The following is a 7126-nucleotide window of genomic DNA, read 5'->3' as shown; positions in this document are numbered from 1 at the left end:
TTTTTGTTAATATTTTTATTATATTATTTTATTTTATTTTTCATATTTATATTTACTGCTATTGATACTACATATATATATACACTATATTGCCAAAAGTATTCGCTCACCCATCCAAATAATCAGAATCAGGTGTTCCAATCACTTCCATGGCCACAGGTGTATAAAATCAAGCACCTAGGCATGCAGACTGTTTTTACAAACATTTGTGAAAGAATGGGTCGCTCTCAGGAGCTCAGTGAATTCCAGCGTGGAACTGTGATAGGATGCCACCTGTGCAACAAATCCAGTCGTGAAATTTCCTCGCTCCTAAATATTCCACAGTCAACTGTCAGCTGTATTATAAGAACGTGGAAGTGTTTGGGAACGACAGCAACTCAGCCACGAAGTGGTAGGCCACGTAAACTGACGGAGCGGGGTCAGCGGATGCTGAGGCGCATAGTGCGAAGAGGTCGCCAACTTTCTGCAGAGTCAATCGCTACAGACCTCCAAACTTCATGTGGCCTTCAGATTAGCTCAAGAACAGTGCGCAGAGAGCTTCATGGAATGGGTTTCCATGGCCGAGCAGCTGCATCCAAGCCATACATCACCAAGTGCAATGCAAAGCGTCGGATGCAGTGGTGTAAAGCACGCCGCCACTGGACTCTAGAGCAGTGGAGACGCGTGTTCTCTGGAGTGACGAATCGCGCTTCTCCATCTGGCAATCTGATGGACGAGTCTGGGTTTGGCGGTTGCCAGGAGAACGGTACTTGTCTGACTGCATTGTGCCAAGTGTAAAGTTTGGTGGAGGGGGGATTATGGTGTGGGGTTGTTTTTCAGGAGCTGGGCTTGGCCCCTTAGTTCCAGTGAAAGGAACTCTGAATGCTTCAGCATACCAAGACATTTTGGACAATTCCATGCTCCCAACTTTGTGGGAACAGTTTGGAGCTGGCCCCTTCCTCTTCCAACATGACTGTGCACCAGTGACCAAAGCAAGGTCCATAAAGACATGGATGACAGAGTCTGGTGTGGATGAAGTTGACTGGCCTGCACAGAGTCCTGACCTCAACCCCATAGAACACCTTTGGGATGAATTAGAGCGGAGACTGAGAGCCAGGCCTTCTCGTCCAACATCAGTGTGTGACCTCACAAATGCGCTTCTGGAAGAATGGTCAAAAATTCCCATAAACACACTCCTAAACCTTGTGGACAGCCTTCCCAGAAGAGTTGAAGCTGTTATAGCTGCAAAGGGTGGACCGACGTCATATTGAACCCTATGGATTAGGAATGGGATGTCACTTAAGTTCATATGCGAGTCAAGGCAGGTGAGAGAATACTTTTGGCAATATAGTGTGTATATATACATAGACATATATTTGCATATGCATATCTGATCTGACACTGACCTTCCACACTGTCCACACTTTAAATTTTTCTTTTTTTTAATTTTTTTATTTTTTACTCTTTCTTTTCATGTAAGACAGTCGTAAAAAGCATTTCACTACATGTCGTACTGTGTATGATTTCGTATGTGATTAATAAAATTTGAATTTGAAATTTGAATATATCCCTCCCAGCGACTCCCCTTATTACGATGAGGAGTTCTTCCACAAGCTTCACACTGAGATCTGCAGCTTCCAGCTGATCTGTGGAGACCTGAACGCCCACACCGGCTCTCTCCCTGACTTTAACACAGAGGATGGAAGCAGTTTTATATTCGGACAACATTACCCAAGAAACCCGACCAACCTTCCCCACCACAACTTTGACTCGCAGGTCAATAAAAATGGAAAGGACCTGCTGCAGCTCTGTCAAAGCCTGGGTCTGTACATTATAAACGGAAGGACACGAGGAGACTCTTTAGGCAGGTACACCTTCTGCTCACCTCTTGGTAACAGCACAGTAGATTACATGATAACAGATTTAGACCCTTTCTATGTCAGCGCATTCACTGTTAAGCCACTAACCACTCTGTCTGACCACAGCCAAATTACTGTGTTCATTAAAAGGACAGAAACTAACCCCACTACACACACAGCCCAGTAATCTGTACAACATCCAGAACCCATAGAGATGTTCCCAAAACACCACAGAACTGGTCCAGAAAGCAAGAGGCAGGATATCCAAACACTATTAGACAGATTTCTAAACACGACATACACTCACAGTAACAAAGGCATCAATCTCGCACTTACACCTTCGTTACTGTGACACTTTAAGACTTTATAAACGTACACTCAGAATCAAAAAAGCCCAATATACCAAAAAACAACTGACACTGAGGAGTCCATAAACACTAACAGTTTCTGGGAGCACTGGAAAAATCTAAATAAATCTAAATCTGAACTGGCAATACAAAATGGTGACATATGGGTCAGTCATTTCAAATCAATTTATACTCTTAACAACAACAAAATGGAACAAAACATTATCATTAAAAAATTGAACACATTAGAATTGGCTATAAAAGACTCCCAAAATCCTCTGGACTCCCCCATTACTGAGTGGACCTGACAACATCCTTAATGAAATGATTAAATTCACAAGTAAAAAATTCCAATTGGCAATTCTTAAACTATTTAACATGATTGTGAGTGTAGGTCATTTCCCTGACTCCTGGACTGAAGGTGTCCACCCATCATCAAAAGTGGAGATAAATTCGACCCCAATAACTCCCGAGGCATCTGTGTGAACAGTGACCTGGGGAAGGTTTTATGCAGCATCATTAACTCCAGACTTATAGAATTCCTTATGAAACACAGGAGAGGGAGAGAGCGAGAGGGAGGGATAGGGAGAGAGAGAGAGAGAGAGATATGGAATGTAAAACTGAGAGACACATCTCCCAGTGCCAGCCTGCTTTAATGAGATGACCACTGACTGCTTTGTGTGTGTGTATGTGTGTGTGAGTATTATGACCAGGCCATAACGTCTCTGTTCCTCAGCCGCAGCAGACCAGCTGGAGCCCGACTTCCCTGAACCCTGCCTCCTCCTGCCCCACCCTGCTGCCTGGCCCGTCAGTGCCCTACTTCCTGTCGGTGACGCTTCACTTCCTGTTGGCAGCTGCAGGGTAATAATCTCCAGCTCTTTCATCTGTCTTCTTTTTCTGTCTCTCTTTCTCTTTCCTTCTCACACGTTTTGTTCCCTCCCTCTTTTTTGTTTCTTTTCTTGACGCTGTATTTTTAGAGCTCTCTCTCTCTCTGTACACAATTACATGCTTGTGTCTGATGTGTGGTGTCCTCATGTCCAGCTTGGATCCGGAATAAACGGGAGCTGAAAGGATTGGGAAACACGCGGTCAGAGAGCCGCTGCGTCCAGACAGTAACAGGGCCGTGAGATTGCGGCTGCAGAATCACACACTTCAGATGACACACACCACACGCGGGTCAGAGCTCAGGGCTCTGGGTAACCTTCCACTGGACATGACACGTTTCTAACACGTGACACGAAAACTCTTTATTTTATTTTCAGTCCGTGTTCTTTCTCTTGCTTGTACCTGCAGATGTCACACTGATAGACGGGAAAAAATTTATGTCATCACAAAAAAGAAACACACACACACACACACACACACACACCTGGCCCAACAGTGAAACTTAGATCAATCATGTCACAATAGCACACCTGGAGCTCAGCGTCTTCTTGTCTCTTATCCACATCCTGTTTGTTCGCCCACACACACACACACAAACACACACACACACACAAACACACACACACACACACACACAAAAAAAATAAAGAGAAGTAAAAAATTAAAGTTGCATGAAATCACAGCTGTTAGACGTGTGAAGAGTCTCAGTGAGAGAACTTCAAACGTTCAGGAGGAGAAACGACCATAAACCACAACAAACCACCATCACTGCCCCGCCCACTGACACTGACATCATCAACTGTCTCAGCTAATTCTACCTGTGTGTGTGTGTGTGTGTGATTGTGTGTGTGGAAGTGTGTGAGCATGTGTGAGTGTGTGATTGTGTGTGCGAGTGTGTGAGAATGTGTGAGTGTGTGTGTGTGCAAGTGTGTGAGCATGTATGAGTGTGTGTGTGATTGTGTGTGTGGAAGTGTGTGAGCATGTATGAGTGTGTGTGTGAGTATGTGTTTGTGCATGTGTGTGTGATTGTGTGTGTGCGAGTGTGTGTGTGTGTGAGCATGTGTGTGTGTGTAAGTGTGTGAGCATGTATGAGTGTGCGAGTGTGTGAGCATGTGTGAGTGTGTATGCAAGTGTGTGAGCATGTATGTGTATGTGTGTGTGTGAGTATGTGTTTGTGCGTGTGTGTGTGAGCATGTATGTGTATGTGTGTGTGTGTGTGAGTATGTGTTTGTGCGTGTGTGTGTGTGTTTGTGCGTGTGTGTGTGAGTGTGTGAGCATGTATGTGTATGTGTGTGTGTGTGTGAGTATGTGTTTGTGCGTGTGTGTGTGAGTGTGTGAGCATGTATGTGTATGTGTGTGTGTGAGTATGTGTTTGTGCGTGTGTGTGTGTGTTTGTGCGTGTGTGTGTGAGCATGTATGTGTATGTGTGAGCGTGTGTGTGTGTGAGTATATGTTTGTGCGTGTGTGAGTATGTGTTTGTGCGTGTGTGTGTGTGTGTTTGTGCGTGTGTGTGTGTGTTTGTGCGTGTGTGTGTGAGTGTGTGAGCATGTGTGTGTTATTGTGAGTGTGTGAGCATGTATGTGTATGTGTGTGTGTGTGTGAGTATGTGTTTGTGCGTGTGTGTGTGAGTGTGTGAGCATGTATGTGTATGTGTGTGTGTGAGTATGTGTTTGTGCGTGTGTGTGTGTGTTTGTGCGTGTGTGTGTGAGCATGTATGTGTATGTGTGAGCGTGTGTGAGTATATGTTTGTGCGTGTGTGAGTATGTGTTTGTGCGTGTGTGTGTGTGTGTTTGTGCGTGTGTGTGTGTGTTTGTGCGTGTGTGTGTGAGTGTGTGAGCATGTATGTGTATGTGTGTGTGTGTGTGAGTATGTGTTTGTGCGTGTGTGTGTGAGTGTGTGAGCATGTATGTGTATGTGTGTGTGTGAGTATGTGTTTGTGCGTGTGTGTGTGTGTTTGTGCGTGTGTGTGTGAGCATGTATGTGTATGTGTGAGCGTGTGTGTGTGTGAGTATATGTTTGTGCGTGTGTGAGTATGTGTTTGTGCGTGTGTGTGTGTGTTTGTGCGTGTGTGTGTGAGTGTGTGAGCATGTGTGTGTTATTGTGAGTGTGTGTGAGAGATCATATTCTTTCTTTCTCTGCTCACACTGATGAAGGACAGACTGGACATGGGGGTGAGGCCTGCAGATGGACACACACTGCATTTCCTGTAGAACAGGAAGTGCCCACATTCTGACAGCAGCAGGACAGGAAGTGCGGGAGCTGCACCTCCGCTCTTCATCTCATCACTCTCTTCACACTCCGGGGTGTGTGTTTGTTTCTCTCTGTTAGTGGTTGTCATGGTAACAGTAATGTTATATTTGATTGTCTGTTGTTATCTAAATGAAAGGTCAGTGAGGCAGACACCGGGGGCGTGTCCTAATTTGCATATGTATTTATAGAGGTTTTTTGTAAAGAGTATGAGATGTTCCTGTTTTTAATACAGAGTACTTATACATGTGTGTGTTACGTGTGTGTGTGTGTGTTACGTGTGTCTTTGTGTGTGTTTCGTGTGTGTGTTATATGTGTGTGTTACGCATGTGTGTTTTACGTGTGTGTGTGTGTTGTGTGTGTATGTTACGCATGTGTGTTTTACGTGTGTGTGTGTGTTGTGTGTGTATGTTACGCATGTGTGTTTTACGTGTGTGTGTTACGCATGTGTGTGTTACGTGTGTGTCATATGTGTGTTACGCGTGTGTTTTACTTGTGTGTTACGTGTGTGTGTGTTTTACGTGTGTGTGTGTTACTCATGTGTGTGTGTGTGTTGCATGTGTGTTATATGTGTATGTTATGCATGTGTGTTTTACTTGTGTTACGTGTATGTGTTATATGTGTGTATGTTACGCATGTGTGTTTTACGTGTGTGTGTTTTACTTGTGTGTTACGTGTGTGTGTGTTATGTGTGTGTATGTTACGCATGTGTGTTTTACGTGTGTGTGTGTTTTACTTGTGTGTTACGTGTGTGTGTATGTGTGTGTATGTTACGCATGTGTGTTTTACGTGTGTGTGTGTTTTACTTGCGTGTTACGTGTGTGTGTTATGTGTATGTTACGCATGTGTGTTTTACGTGTGTGTGTATATGTTACGCATGTGTGTGTGTTACGTGTGTGTGTTATATGTGTATGTTACGTGTGTGTTTTACGTGTGTGTGTTTTACTTGTGTGTTACGTGTGTGTGTGTGTTTTACGTGTGTGTGTGTTTCACATGTGTGTGTCTTACTCATGTGTGTGTGTGTTGCGTGTGTGTGTGTTATATGTGTATGTTACACGTGTGTTTTATGTGTGTGTGTTTTACTTGTGTGTTACGTGTGTGTGTGTGTTTTACGTGTGTGTGTTTCACGTGTGTGTGTGTTACTCATGTGTGTGTGTGTTGCGTGTGTGTGTTATATGTGTATGTTATGCATGTATGTTTTACTTGTGTTACGTGTATGTGTTATGTAAGTGTATGTTACGCATGTGTGTCTTACGTGTGTCTGTGTGTGTTTTACGTGTGTATGTGTTACGTGTGTGTGTTACATCTGTCTGTGTGTGTGTGTGTGTGTGTGTTATGTGTGTGTTAAAGGAAGGACAGAGTGTTTGGAGGAGGAGTGTGTGAGGAGCTCAGTGTGAAGGACAGAAGAGAAATCACATGGTCTTGAAATAGTTTAACCTCAGTCTTCTGTTTTTCCCCTCTTCTCTTTATCTACACTCTGGGAACATGCCTTCTGCAGCTGTGAGGCCTCTTTCACACACACACACACACACACACAGGGCCGTCCTCTGTCCACAGCTGGCCAGACTTGGTGGAGCCGAGCAGGGCGGAGAGCAGAGGCCCGACTTTCCTACACAAACACACAGCCAGGTGTGGAACCCCCCCATCCAGAGGAGTGTGTGTGTGTGTGTGTGAGAGAGAGAGAGAGACAATATGGGAGAGAAACAGTGTGTTGCATTATGAATAACAATAATAATGATTATGGGGGAAAAGGTGAGGTCATGATATACAGCTCTCTCTCACACACACACACACACACACTTCTATAAA

At 44.3% G+C, this 7126-nt stretch overlaps 1 long non-coding RNA gene across 1 annotated transcript in view; it reads left to right on the top strand.

Moving 5' to 3' along the window:
- Positions 1–305: 305 nt before the first annotated feature.
- LOC131365659 (uncharacterized) overlaps positions 306–7126 on the top strand; it is a 9938-nt gene continuing 3117 nt past the window's right edge. The window contains exons 1-5 of the long non-coding RNA XR_009206724.1: positions 306–1847; positions 2922–3046; positions 3227–3381; positions 5229–5373; positions 6816–6946. This is a non-coding gene — a long non-coding RNA (uncharacterized LOC131365659). The remainder of the gene's footprint in view (positions 1848–2921; positions 3047–3226; positions 3382–5228; positions 5374–6815; positions 6947–7126) is intronic.

The sequence above is a fragment of the Hemibagrus wyckioides genome, linkage group LG15 (assembly GCF_019097595.1).
Source record: "Hemibagrus wyckioides isolate EC202008001 linkage group LG15, SWU_Hwy_1.0, whole genome shotgun sequence".
Lineage (NCBI taxonomy): Eukaryota > Metazoa > Chordata > Actinopteri > Siluriformes > Bagridae > Hemibagrus > Hemibagrus wyckioides.
The sequence above is the reverse complement of the archived record's forward strand: the minus strand, read 5'-3'. Positions and strand labels throughout refer to the sequence as shown.